At 44.1% G+C, this 13,350-nt stretch overlaps 1 non-coding gene across 1 annotated transcript; it reads left to right on the plus strand.

Moving 5' to 3' along the window:
• Positions 1–2,189: 2,189 nt before the first annotated feature.
• Trnar-acg (transfer RNA arginine (anticodon ACG)) lies at positions 2,190–2,262 on the plus strand. The gene has a single exon. It is a non-coding gene; the product is annotated as a tRNA-Arg (tRNA).
• The last annotated feature ends 11,088 nt before the right edge of the window (positions 2,263–13,350 follow it).

Genomic DNA, 13,350 nt, shown 5'->3' on the forward strand with positions numbered 1-13,350 from the left:
GCCGAACGACCACGCTGCCTCCAGCTCGCGTCATCTCGCTGATGACGTATGATCGGCATGCATTTATACCTGGCGGTACACTGCTCCAGCCTCCAACAAAATCATTTCATGTACAACCAACCGAATTCGACGGAACGACGTGTAGGAGCATTCCCAGGAAGAAGCGTCCAATTGCCGGAAGGGCATCCGAAAAGCTTGCAGCTTGTACAAATGAATAGGTCGTTAAACATGATGGTCCAAATATCTTGATGCTCTGATTTCATTCACTTTCCAGAGAGGGAACGTTGTTGTTTTCTCGAACGAAATTCAAGCCAACCATCTGCCACTTTGAAGTACACGTCTTTGTGTGCGTGTGTGTGTGTGTATTTTGCCACAAACTAGTCGATCCACGCTTGTCCCTGCTGTCTCATCCCCTCAGAGATTTCCCAATGTTGGTGCTTTTTAGCACTTTTCAAACCGAGAGCAGCGCTAGAGTTACCTTTTCGATCTGCAGATTTGCAAAATTAGCTTTTCCGAGATCGGAACGTTTGCGAAGGGCCCGCAGGCTCTCGGAGTCGTAGGTGCGCCTGGTCGGTTCTACCTGGGAACGGTGCAGCTTTCGAAGCTGTACCGAAAATCCCCTCGAGGGCGAGGGGCGGTTTGTACGAAATATCTAACCATATTTCAAGAGCATCGGTTAGGTCAATGGCTCGGTTAACTAGGGACCCCTCGGCACCGGCGTGTGCATCGACGGAAAGTTCGAGTTTGAGGATGGGATTTCGGTGTTGGTCGTATACGGTGACCCCGGTCTCCGAGCTATAGAGATGGCCGTAACGAAGTTTCGTTTGCTCGGTCCGCTTCCGGTGGAAACGGCTCTAACTGTCCGGTTCGGCCGAAATGCCTCGAGGGGTCCTGGAGATAAACACACACACACACACACCCCATGTGTTCCGGTGTCCGCAGAAATAGACACATTCGTGTGATGTTCTTGGAACTGCCTTTTTCACTGCAATCACTGAGAACGCAACGGTTTTCCGGAGCGAAGGTAAACAGCCGCCGGAAAACGGTTTTCCAGCCAACGAACCGATCAACCGATTGGTTCGATGGGACGAACTCAATTGGTGCGTTCTCGAGACGTGGGGAACGCAGTCTGCGCAACGTGAAACTAAATCCCAAATCTGAACTCTCCTCGGCCGCGTCTCCCGGGAGTCGTATATTCCGGAAAGCGCCCAAACGCGGGGAACCCGGGGATTTCTGGCAAAACTTTGCCACTCGCAATCTAATTCGCAATTTGTGAGAGGTGAGTTTGTTTTTTTCTTTCTTCTGTACTGCTCGCAATAAACCTTTTCGAAGCGGGTCAGAAAACGGTCGGAATGGCGTGCAACAGTTTTGCGATAGGCGATGCAATGCGAAAATGATGGTGCCCCGAGTGCCACCGATTGGGCTATATTTCCGGGACGGGCGGGGAAGTGGGTGCAAGTGGGACAAACCCTCGTGTACCGCATGTTCCGAAGCCGGCCTCGAACTTTGGGCACGATATTTTATGGCCGCGTGTCGGGAGATGTTTCGCTTCGGCTCCTTCGGCCCCGGAAGCTTGACGGGCGAGGGCCAAGTTGACCAACAAATAACCATCGATAAGTGTCGTAAACATTTCGATCAACCACTGAGAGGGTGGTGAGGGTGGGATTCACTAAAAAGATTTAGTGTCGCCAAGATAGTGGGTGAGGGGACGGACCATTTTCGGTGGGGAAAAGTATTCTCGAGGACCGGTTTTCCTGCTTCCCGTCTGAAGCGCTGACATCCCGTTCCGGTGAGTTACTGCAATTGAAACGGACGAATTGCTTTAGGCCCAGCTTACGAGTGAGTTTCTGGTACGGAATGAAAGACAATCGGCCACCCAGTTATTTATCGAACCGATAGTGTTACTTTGTCCTTTAGTGTTTGTATCTTAGACCAACTTTATCTGATAGAAAAATTGTAGAAATCGTTTCACTGCAAAAAGAACCAGTGATAGTTTTCTATCGTTATAGAGTGAAGGTCCAAATATAACCAAACAAACAACTCTAATCACTGGTAAGAGACTTAATCTCGTTTCGCGATAAAAGGTGAGCTATTTTCGGAATACGTGTAACCCGGAGCTATAAATAAAGCATCAAAAATGAGTACGTCATTGTGAACCGTTTCTAATTCTAGCACCTCAACGTCAAAGGGGTCCTGTGGCGCAATGGATAACGCGTCTGACTACGGATCAGAAGATTCCAGGTTCGACTCCTGGCAGGATCGGTTTCATAGAAAACTTTTTTCATCCCCAAAATTATTTTGAATCGCTGTTTTTGTTGAAATGAAAGTGACAACAACACAAAAAAATTATAATTTGAGGGTTTCTATGCGATAATCGCACAACTACATCTATCAAAGTGGCATTAGCAGATGATGTTCACTGTAAAATACTTCTACTCATTTTTTTGATTGTTTAAATATTCTTGATTATTTTATATAAGTTCATTTTAATTAAAATTGAGCTGGGAAAAAATTTATTTCTCTTGGATTAACTCTATGGCTCAATTTTCTGCTAGATGCACAATAAAAATAATAAAAATAAACAATACAGTTAAAAGTAAACAACTAATACTTCAACTTAATTTTTTAATAATCCTTGTTTGGTTTTTAATTTGGGAATCATAGTGTACTTCTATAAAATGATCATTTCATATTTATTATTCTGTTTCGTTGTTTTCTGGGTCAAACCGAAAAATAAAATTAATAATATTACTTTAAATATTTTTAGCTACACTGTTTATCGTAGTGAGAATAAATTGTCACCCTTGACAAAATGTTTCCTTGGTACTCATTTTTCATTCTATCCTATCAAGCTTGTTTGAAAAGTGGTTGTGGTCTTTGAGAAGCGAAGAAATTGTAAATATTTTAATGAACTCGTTAGATAATTCCAAAAGGAAAGCCCTCATCTTACATCGTTGTAAGAGTGAAGCGACATTGAAAGGACTTCTTGAGCGACAGTTCGAGCGAAACATTAATTCAACCATTTTTCATTCTTCTTCTCCTCGCCGAGAGTTGAGATGCACCGAATGGTTTACGATGCAGTTGCGTTTGACGTAACTTTGCGCAATCTGTGAAGCGCAATCCATTCCGAGAGCGGGAAGGCTTCACCGCGCCACGAGCCTCGTAGTCCGTGGTTTTCTTTGCCCATACACGACGAGCGCACACATGCCGTCGTCGTCCGCTGGAAAGGGAAGCCACCACTGGAACCCTCCGAGACCGCTCCATGCTCTAAAGGGAGTATAACATTTAGAACATAATTCAATTAGGGTTGGAAGGTTTTCCTTCGCGCTTTTTTTTTTTTAAATTCACTTCTTTTCCATCCCCATCCGATCCATGAAAAATGGTTCGCCAAGGTGGCTTGGTCACATCTTGTGGAGCTTCGTTTACTTTTTACTTTCTATTTTGTTCGCCGTCTCGATGGCGCGCAGTCTGGGGGAAAGGGGGAAAATAACGAGATTGTTTGTGAAGAAATAACAAAATTTATTTTCACTCTCCATTTTTCCCCCGGGATGGAAGCCGGCAGTTAGCTCCATCTGCCGCCTCCGATCCCGATGTGGTGTGGAAGCGCATGAAACCGCTTCCGGTACGGCAGCACCGAAATGGATCGCAGAAAATTAGGCCGCACCACAAGCTAGGGGCTAGAATTTTTATACAGACATTTTTTCCCCCATCACTTCAGTATAGGTTTTCGCCAATTAAAACTCATCTCAGCTGAAGCAGGCAGAAAGGGGTAGGGAAAATGAAAAATTCTACCACTGGATTGCGATATCGCTAGCGAGCCGAAAGTCGTACAACGTTTAGCGAAACGACCGCAGAAGCCGGCAAAAGAGAGATTATTAAACCCTCGCAATGGAGCGATGGCTCAGTGTCATCTTCAATATTGGTCCTTTTTTTCCCGGACCGAAAGAGGAGAAAGAGGAGGGAAAACTGTATCAGTCTCCTTCCGTTTCTATCTTCATTATCGTTTGCAGCAGCTGCTTGTGAAAAACCGCTCCATCTCGAATGAGGCAATAGATTTGCCCGAAGAATCCTTCACGGATGCTGTCAATTACTGTGACACGCCATTAGGCAATGACTCCTGAAGTAGCAAAGAGGATGAGAGAGAGAAAGAGAGAGAAAAATCACCAAGCTCTTCCAAGCGTGTTCCACTCGACATCCAAATCGCCAAACTTATGCTGGGAAATATGCAACTAGATGCCACACCAATAACTTCGATGCGTGCCGAGAGAACTCACAAGCAATAGGGGGGTTTTTTGGGGTGATGTTTTGGGGGGAGGGGGAGGGAATAATGTCAATTGTCTAGCCTTTCCGGTGCGGGCGCTTCATCAGGAAATGGAAATGGTTTATGCCACCGTTTGGCGCGCACGTCAGGAGTGCGTTGTTTTTCCCGCCGTCGAGGGTCTTTAGGGGGGTGTTTTTCCTTCCTCCTTCTGCCCGGTCTGTTGCTTACTTTTATTCCTTTGTGTTTTTCCGACTGCACTTGAAGCGCTGTAGTCGGTTTCGCTAGACGTTCCCCGGACAAACCGGAGGTTCTTCGGTGCTTCATCCACCCGTCCATCCAACCGATGAAGCGACGGTGCTTCGGTGAATCGGTCCCACGCCTCCGAACACATTCTGCCGACGTTGGCAGTCGAAGTTCCTGTTTATTGTTTAAGTGGCACTACCACCGGGGCAGACGGGCAGACGAGCGCTCGAGGACAACAGGTTACGGGAAGCTTATTTCCACCCACAAGCTTTCTGCGCCGCACAAAGATACTGGCGGCATCGGGCCATGAATGGGAATGTCAAGCATTTTTATTCGACACAACCAGCAGCAGCACCACCACCATCACCCGATGACGACAATGGCGACGATGGGTGAACGGCGACGACCAGCGTTTTGCCCGATGAAAACGTTGCAAAATCTTTGCGAAACCGAAAGCGTCACACTTTTTCGTATCTCCACCAGCGTTGGTGGGTTGGTTGCTGGGGAGGGGAAATTCTAGCTGCGTGGGTTGGCTCGGTCGGGTTGAGGTGCCGAGAAAGTTGCCACCCATCCCCGGTGGAAGGTAGATTTTTCTGCCAATTCAGTCGTTCTCGTGTCAAATTAGAACGCTTCGACAATCAGACCGCTTATGGAACACAACAACAGGTCGGTGTGGGTATTTGGTCGCCGCGGGGAGGGCATGAGAGGCACGCGAGGGGTGTGGGGTCGTAATATGCTGGGTGGTAACCGCAAGGGGAAACCGAAACGCGGGCGGAATGTCGGTGGGAATGTCGGTTGAAATTCGAACGATAAACCGATACCTTGGTTTACGTCAAGCATGTGCAAGATGTTAGATTGGAAAACCGTGACGGGGAGGGAAAAAGTACCACCGCAACCGCAGAAAGTAAGAAGAAAACCCAGAAACGAAAAAAAAACCATCCCGAGATAAAGAGAGCACTAAACCAGCGGAATTTTCAATCAGCCAAACTATCGCGTGGTTAAGGTGTGTCTATGTGTGTGTGTGTGTATTTTCGAAGCTTTTCCGGCTCCCTCCGTTTGTCACGTTGTACAAATCCAATTTATTTCGCTGACGCGATTCCGACACGGGGACACGAACTCCGCCTGTCGCCGTGAAACCGATATCGTGTCCTGGTGGGGAAGCGATATGGTTTCATTGGTGATTGTATAATTAGACAGACCGAGCCGTTAAATTGTCGTTAAGCCTGCCAGATGTTACGCCAATTGATGTCCTTTCCTATCGTCCAGCAGGTTAAACAGATTTCGGGGAAAAAGTTCGTTTTTTTTATCACAAAAGGTGCCTTCTTTTAATTTTGTTTTGGATAATTTCCACTTGTTATTTATGAGGATTTCGTGTTAGATTAGCAAAAACTCGCTCCATAATTCCTTGTAGTGTTTTTTTTATTACAGACTGTTCCACATGAGATCAAATATGTAAAACATCTGTTTTTTTTATCTTATGGTTATTGAATTATGAATAGTTTTATTTTTCGGCTTAGTGATCCTTTTCTCATGAGATATCGTTTAAGAATAAATCTCAAAATTTGAAAGAAGTCCTATTAGTTTCATTTTTAGTCCTGTATCCTCGATTGTTTGTTGTGGTAAGGCATTTACATTATTCATTGATATTTGCGATTTGTCTTAGTTAAAAATCTCATTTCTAATTTACTTCGTTACAGGAAATTTGAATGAGCATTCCTTGAGCAATCGTTAAGGTAATAAGATTTTTTTTCAATTCACTTTTAACTATTCTATTACATATTTTAGCTTTTTTTTCGTATGGAGTTTTTTGTACACTAAAAACTCGACTAATACGACCAACCGTCGCTTTTGAAACTTTCCACACATTGAGTTTAAGCATTGCATATTATAGGGATTGAGCCGAGATAGATGAATATTTAGAAAAATAGTAATAATGAACGAATTGATCGAAATTATAAGCGAATGAATTTCGAATGCGAGGCAACGACAAATTAAAAATGAAGATAGTTGGCAACGAAAATTGGAAGATCGATGGCCTACTACTGAACCGAGATGGATCTGCATATTGGAAAAGATGGAACAAAGTAAACATTGAAAAACGGAAAGGATTGAGCCATCAGTCTTGTGGTTGATTTTGACGAGAGTGGATGGATAAAGAAGATTGGATAAAGAAAAGAAGTGAGAAAAATATAGTCGAATTTCGATTTCCAAATAAATAAGAGAAATGTTCCGTGGAGATCACGGCGCATATGTTGTTGAAGGTTTGTTTAATCACTATTTTTTTAATATGTTAAGCACATTTCTAGTTATTTTTTGGAATGTAATTCCATACTTCCGTATTTTTTCTAGCCAAAGTTGTTAGTTTTAAATAGAATCTTCTGTCGTTGTATTTTTTCAGTCTCGTTTGGTACGGTTGAATTGAATGTTGGTTCGGTTTACGTCTCGGTTTAAAAGAATCGTTTTTCTCCTCCAATTGCTTTCATATCGATTATCGTTTTCTGTCTGGAATGGCCTTCCTTCTAGTAGCAACTGGTTTATTTTCCGATTGAGTTCCGATCCGTCCGGACAGTGACTATTCGTCTACATTTTTGTAATGTTTTACAAATCATCACATGCGAACATATTCTAGAGTCTTAAAGCTCTGTGGCAATTTTCATGTTTATAATTGGCTATTTATACTTTGTTTTCTACATCCTCTGTTTTCCATCGATTGTTTTTTCATGAATAACATTGAATCAAGTTTAAAGAAAAAGTTATTCTCTGGAAAAAGATTATGTATATTGCACGACTTATTTTTGCTATTGTCACTTTACGTGACGGTCAGGGAAGCATTGAACCTCTATAAGCACCAGTGTCCGTTTAACAAACCGCACAGGCGCATTCATCAATCATGGCCTCCCCCCGATTCGACCCCGATACATATGCAGCAAACTCAACAGCGTCCGGGTGCTGGCGAATGTGTGCCATGTTCCGGGGATCCATCGATTTCCCGGGCTCGAACCAACCGACGCACAGCTATCTCTGCCAATTGATGGGCAGTCGGAGGCGTCGTGTCGGTGCGGTCGAGTACCGGGTTTGATCCGGTCTGGAACGTTGTCAAGTGGGCCGTTGTCGTACCGTGCAAGCTTTGCTGGCAAGCTGTGGTGGTTTATTATACAGTTTTAAGGCGTGTTTTTTTTCTTGTTCGCAAATAATCTTTCCTTCGCAGAAAGGTTTTTGCTGCCTAACGACGCTCGGTGGAAGCAAGGAACAACACGAAACAAGCTTACACAGTTTCAAGAATTTCAAATCATTAGATTAAACATCGTTGGGAGAGGGGGTTGGGAGGAAGAGGGTGGAAGAGGGCAAACGTTTGCCAAGCCATACTTCAACCGAAAAGCATATGAAATTATAGGATTTTTATGCAAATGCATCTGATGAGACAATCCTCCCGTTAGCTCCCCGCTTCCGGCTCTTCCACCCCGCTCACCCTGTGTGTGTGTGTTGGTGCATCATCGTACGCTTTGCTTAAGCACTCGGGTGGGTTTCCCTTGGCAATGGCCACCCTTCTAATCTAGTGGGCGATGTTGCGGGGAAGCGTTGGAGGGTTTGTACAGCTCAAACCGTCGTTCTCATTAGGTTGCACTGGTGCTTTTGCTAAAGGATTATATGGTATCATACGCTCGCACACACACACACCTACACACACTCGCATGCCACGTTTCAATGCGCTTTTGTGCTTTCCAGTCGTACGTGTGCCCTGCCCAACGTTTATCAAACCACAGCACAGACCACCCACCCACACACACATACACACACATGGATGCACCTCTTGGCGGAGGAATGAAGGGGCGGAAGAACTCGCGTCTAATGAGAATTGAGTTTTTCAATCCCTTCTGCGTCGAAGCAGCGTTTTCTCGGGGTTTCTTTTTCCGCTTCATTGTGTGCGATTCTATTCCGTGCGACATTCCGTCCACCTCACCCCACCCTCTCCACGGTGCTAGTGGCACTAAGGACATTTTCTTTTTTAGCGCTCCCCGCCCTCACGCTTCTCAACGTGTTGAGTTGGCGCGCGGGCAAAGGGCTGAGGGAGTGGAGCGATTAAAAGTGAGTGGGAAAAAAGGCAGAAGAAATACCATTTGCTTGGCATCCTGATGGGGAGGTAGCGCTGTTTGTTCAATATTAAAATAATCCTATTTGAACCTTGGAAGGTCCTTCGGGGTTGAGGGTATTGATGGGAGGGGACGCTGGGAGGGAAAATTAAATACGAAAGAAAGAAACATCCACAATGAAAGGGAGTAAAACTAGACGAAGCAGCCAACATTAAGCGATTTAGTTCTACTTTGTTCTAGAGTGGTTTGTGTTTGGTTTTGAACTGTTTGCTAGTGTCAAGTCGAACCAGTTTTTGTTTTAGAATAAAATACTTAAATCTAGAACGACAACAAAACCAAAAAAAACATTTCAGATAATATTTTTTTTTAATTTTTTTTTTATTGAATTTTAGAGACTTTGACCTCTCCGGTCATTCGTCTCTATTTCAGATAATACGTTACCTTAAATTTGTTACGTATATTTACTGAATTTAATTATGCTTTGTTGGTTGTTTTTAAGTTAATAATCTGATTTTATTCTGTACATAATTTCACTTAATATTCGTTAGCTCCTGTTGCATTTGATCTTTCCATAATGAACTACTGTAGATTTATATTTCTTTTTTATGTTTGAAAAAGAAGAGAAATTTATTTGGTTCTGTCCATAATTACACTGATTATTTTGTGCCAGTGTAAATGTATGTTTAAAATGAATTTTTTTTTAAACAATTTAAATGAATCACTTCATATGTTCCTGTTTTCATTTGCGCTGCCTTGGATTGAAATATTTTATTGATTCAGTTCCATTGACTTTTACCTTTTTTCCATATTTTTCACGTGCTTCGTAGGCCCACTGATTGCACAATCGTGTAGTTCCACGTTGTGCAATGAGTTTTTCCTCCCATACGACGCGTGGCAATCGTCGAAAGGTTTCCAAGTACGAACAAAGGCAACTCTCGCGGTTTGTAACTTCGACAGATGTTGTTGCCAAATTGGTGAACCTTGGAGCGAACGCGATTTCCGTTTGATCTCTTACCTTCTTCCGCTCCCCGCCTCGATCGATTCCGCCGCGTTCGCCAGGATCGGTTCGATTGCGTGTTACGTACTGCGGACACTATTGTAGGGCTGCGTTGTGCCAATGGCACGCAATTTTGTAGGCAAATTTTAGCCAACATAAATTTGGCTCAACCATTTTCAATACCATTCGCAAACGAACCGCGAGGTGAGGCGAGCGGGTGGGCTTTATTGTGAGCTGGAATTAGAAAACCACCGCAAGCGAAACCCTTTTTGCGAGAGGGATTGAAAAGCACAATGGTTAGCATCGTTGGCTCATTTTTGCCGCTTCGTTCGCCGTATGCGTTGAATAATAATGGGACCAAAACGGTGGGCCCGGCTCAAGTGCAGCACAACGTGTTTCCCGGGGCCCCAAGCGGGGTTGAATGCGAGGGCATGGAAGTAAATAAAATGATATTCCACCGCGTGCTACCTTGCTCGTGCGTTGACCACCGCGTGTTCCGCCCGCTCCCGGTGTGGTGTGCAGTGAAACTTTGCCGACAATTCCCGGCGTGGTTCAATGGGTTTAGAAAATATTGATTTTCCTACGAAAAAGCACGGCATTCCAACGCCGAATTCGTCCGACCAATCAGGGTGCCACGAAAGGTTGGGTGAGCGCTTTCGTCGGTGGTCCTTGAGTCCGAACCGATTGGCTTTCAGGGGTTTTTCTTCCACCTCGTTTTGTTCTCCTACTTTCCTTTAGCAATTTCATTGGAATTGGAAACAGCGCAACTTTGGGTCTGGTTTTCAGTTTTTGCTCGTCCCCGAAACGGGGCCACAATTGTCGACAAAATTATATTCCCTGTCGAGCGTTCGCGTTCGAGCCCGCGTGCGGGAAAATTTATGGTTGTCCGAATTTTTCCTCCCACGACCACGGGAGGAAAGCTGGTTTTCACGGAGCGGAAACGCCACAAACTATTTTCCCCGAGTTTGCAGCATTTAAAGGCGGCAGTAGTTTGTTACGTCCCGGATCACCTTTTTGCCGCGCGCCCCGCTCAAAGAATGGTGCTTACAGTTGAAGATTTATTTAATTATATCACGTTCGACGACTGTTCTTATTTGCTGAGCTTAAGCGCCTTTTTTCTTGTTCTTCTTCTTCTCTTACCTCTTTTACCGATTGTGCCGGCGCTTGGCCTTTCTTTTTCCAAAGGAAAGGTGTGTTTTTGTGCCCGGCGCATTCGGTAAGCCGTGCATCCTTTTTTTTCGGTGTTATTTCGAACTGGAAAAGTTGCTGGTAATGTTTCTTTTCTTTTAGCCGAAAAACTTGCATTGTACCTTTGCTGTAACTCGAACTGTAACATTCTTTCGCTTTGCGCTCCTTGCCGTTGCCGAACAAGAAGCAAACAAATGCTCGTGGATAAAAGGATTGCTGAAAGACAAAAGCAAAGTTCTGGCCATTCTCAAGCGAAATTTTTCTTGGAAATAGCGCAAAAACATTTGTTCTTTGTCAAAACTGTGTGCCATTGAAGATGGTTGAAATGCTTTTCGTTCCGTTCTGTTCTGCAAAAGGTTTAGCAATGAAAATGAGAATTGTGATTTTTGCTGCAGAAATTAACCCTTTCTCAGTCCTGTTAAGCCGAGCAATTGGATGAAAAAATTGCCACACTGTTTTTTAACATTTCTGTAAATTTGTTTTACAATAATAAGCAGTTCAATTACACCGATTATAGGATAAGTGAATTAAAATTTATAAAACACAGTTTTTTACGTGTTTAAAATTTGTAAGAAATAATAAAAAATAAGACTCCTTTAAAGTGTACTTGAAAAAAATGTTGCACAACGAAAGTAGAAACAAAACGTCTGCAAAGCAGTACAAATTGCATCCGCTGGTCCTAATTACATTACATTTTCACTTTAAGTGTCTTGGACTGAAAGTGCACGAGTTTGATTTTTACACATGTATTTAAATAAATCAAGTTTTCAAGGTTGGATACAAATAATAATGAGACATTTGTTGCATTTACACTTTGTTGCATAACTTCACCTTTCTAACAGAATTTTTGAAATCAAATTTTACAAAACACTGGGCGCCTCCATCAAGGTTTCTTTATTTTATGTTCGCTCTTCCTCTTGTGCCTGATTTAATATTTTTGGATTTCCTCCTGTGCGTGATTTAATGGCAAAAACTTTTCTAAAAATGATTTCACACTCAATCTATTACTATGCATTGAGAAAATGTATGCAAATTATTCATAGTCGTACCGGGTCGCCAGTCAATGGAATAATTTTGTTCCACTGTCCATTCCATTCCCTTTTTTAAGTGGCTGCACGGACGTGCTCGCCGTGTCACCATCGGGCATTTTATCAAATAAGTTAAACCACTGTACATAAAAAAAATGTAACAACTCTCAGCTCGGCACCTAGCACTTAGTAAATAATTCGTTAAGCACTGGGCGCCTCCATCGGTCAGAAGGGAAACACCTATTCCACCTGTACCAACGCGCACTGATGCCGAACCCATTTCAACTCCCCCCTCCTCTTTGTTGGTGGCTTTCACCCCCCGCAGTAGCTAGATGAATTCCTCATTCCAGTCAGCTATTGTATTATTTTGACGAAATGATTGCGTCTTACTTCGATTTCGTACGTGATCGGATTGTCGATTCGACTCGAGACCCGTGTTTCCGGTCGTATGCGGCGCGCACCTCGGTTTCGCTCGATTCGACTCGAGCCAGGAAAGTGAAACGCGATGCGAAGGTGAATCAAAATGTCGTTAAGCTTGTGGTTCCGGCGGTCTGCGGGGTTTGGTGCGGAAAATCCTCTTCCGCGTGGCTTCGTTCCGACCGGTTGGAGGCTTTCTCTTTTTAATACCACCACCTTGGTTAGTAGCTGGACGTGCCGGGATCGGGAATCCATTTGAGGTTGGCATGAGAAGGAAGGTGTCGTTATTATTTTTTTTTTTTTTTATTTCTTCAGCTTTCCTAGACAACGCAAACACCGGTGCGTTCGTCGGCGAACGCGAAAACGCGGACTCTCGAGGGCTGGCTGTCAAAATCCGTGCCCACCCTCGTGAGGGGGTTTTTGAAATCTTTTGATTTGATTTTTTACCATTCCACCGCGTTTGATGTGTTGCCGCACGTCATGTTTTGTGCCGGATTTTCTTTTCCCCCACCCGCTTTGTCTCCCGGTGTTCGGTACGCAGCTCACGTCTATCGCAGTGGAATCTGCGTAGCTTTCCGGACGATCTGCCGCGACAGCGATCGAGCGACTCGCACAAAACCGATTTGTGCACGAAACGAACGTACGGTACGTGCGGTCACAACCGGGTTGTCGCTTATTCCGAGCGAGTTTTGTTTTTGTTCGATCTGCCCTACGCATAGTTGAAAGTTCGATTGCGATCGGGAGGAACGGTAAAACGCTACCGCTCGAGGAAGAAAATCGTTGGAAAATTATGGTTTTTGGCATTGCGGTGATTGTTCGTTGGTTGCTGTTCCGTTCAAGGTTCCCGATACCGCAGTGAGATGTGCAAAAATGGGCAAAACACATCGATAGAGGGAAAGCGGAATGCACAAGGGGGGAAAGACCGTACACGTAAATCGATATCTAAAATCATGCGGAACGGGGCGGCCTGATCGACATTGTTATGGATTGCAGGTGATAAATCGTGAAAAAGGATTTTCGTGTAACAATTGCAATGCGCCAAAGTGTCATTTATTAGATTCGTTGGTGCTCTTTTTCCCGGTGTTGAAAAATATCGATGGTGAAAAGGCAAAAAAAAAGGTTGAT

The sequence above is a fragment of the Anopheles ziemanni genome, chromosome 3 (assembly GCF_943734765.1).
Source record: "Anopheles ziemanni chromosome 3, idAnoZiCoDA_A2_x.2, whole genome shotgun sequence".
Taxonomy (NCBI): domain Eukaryota; kingdom Metazoa; phylum Arthropoda; class Insecta; order Diptera; family Culicidae; genus Anopheles; species Anopheles ziemanni.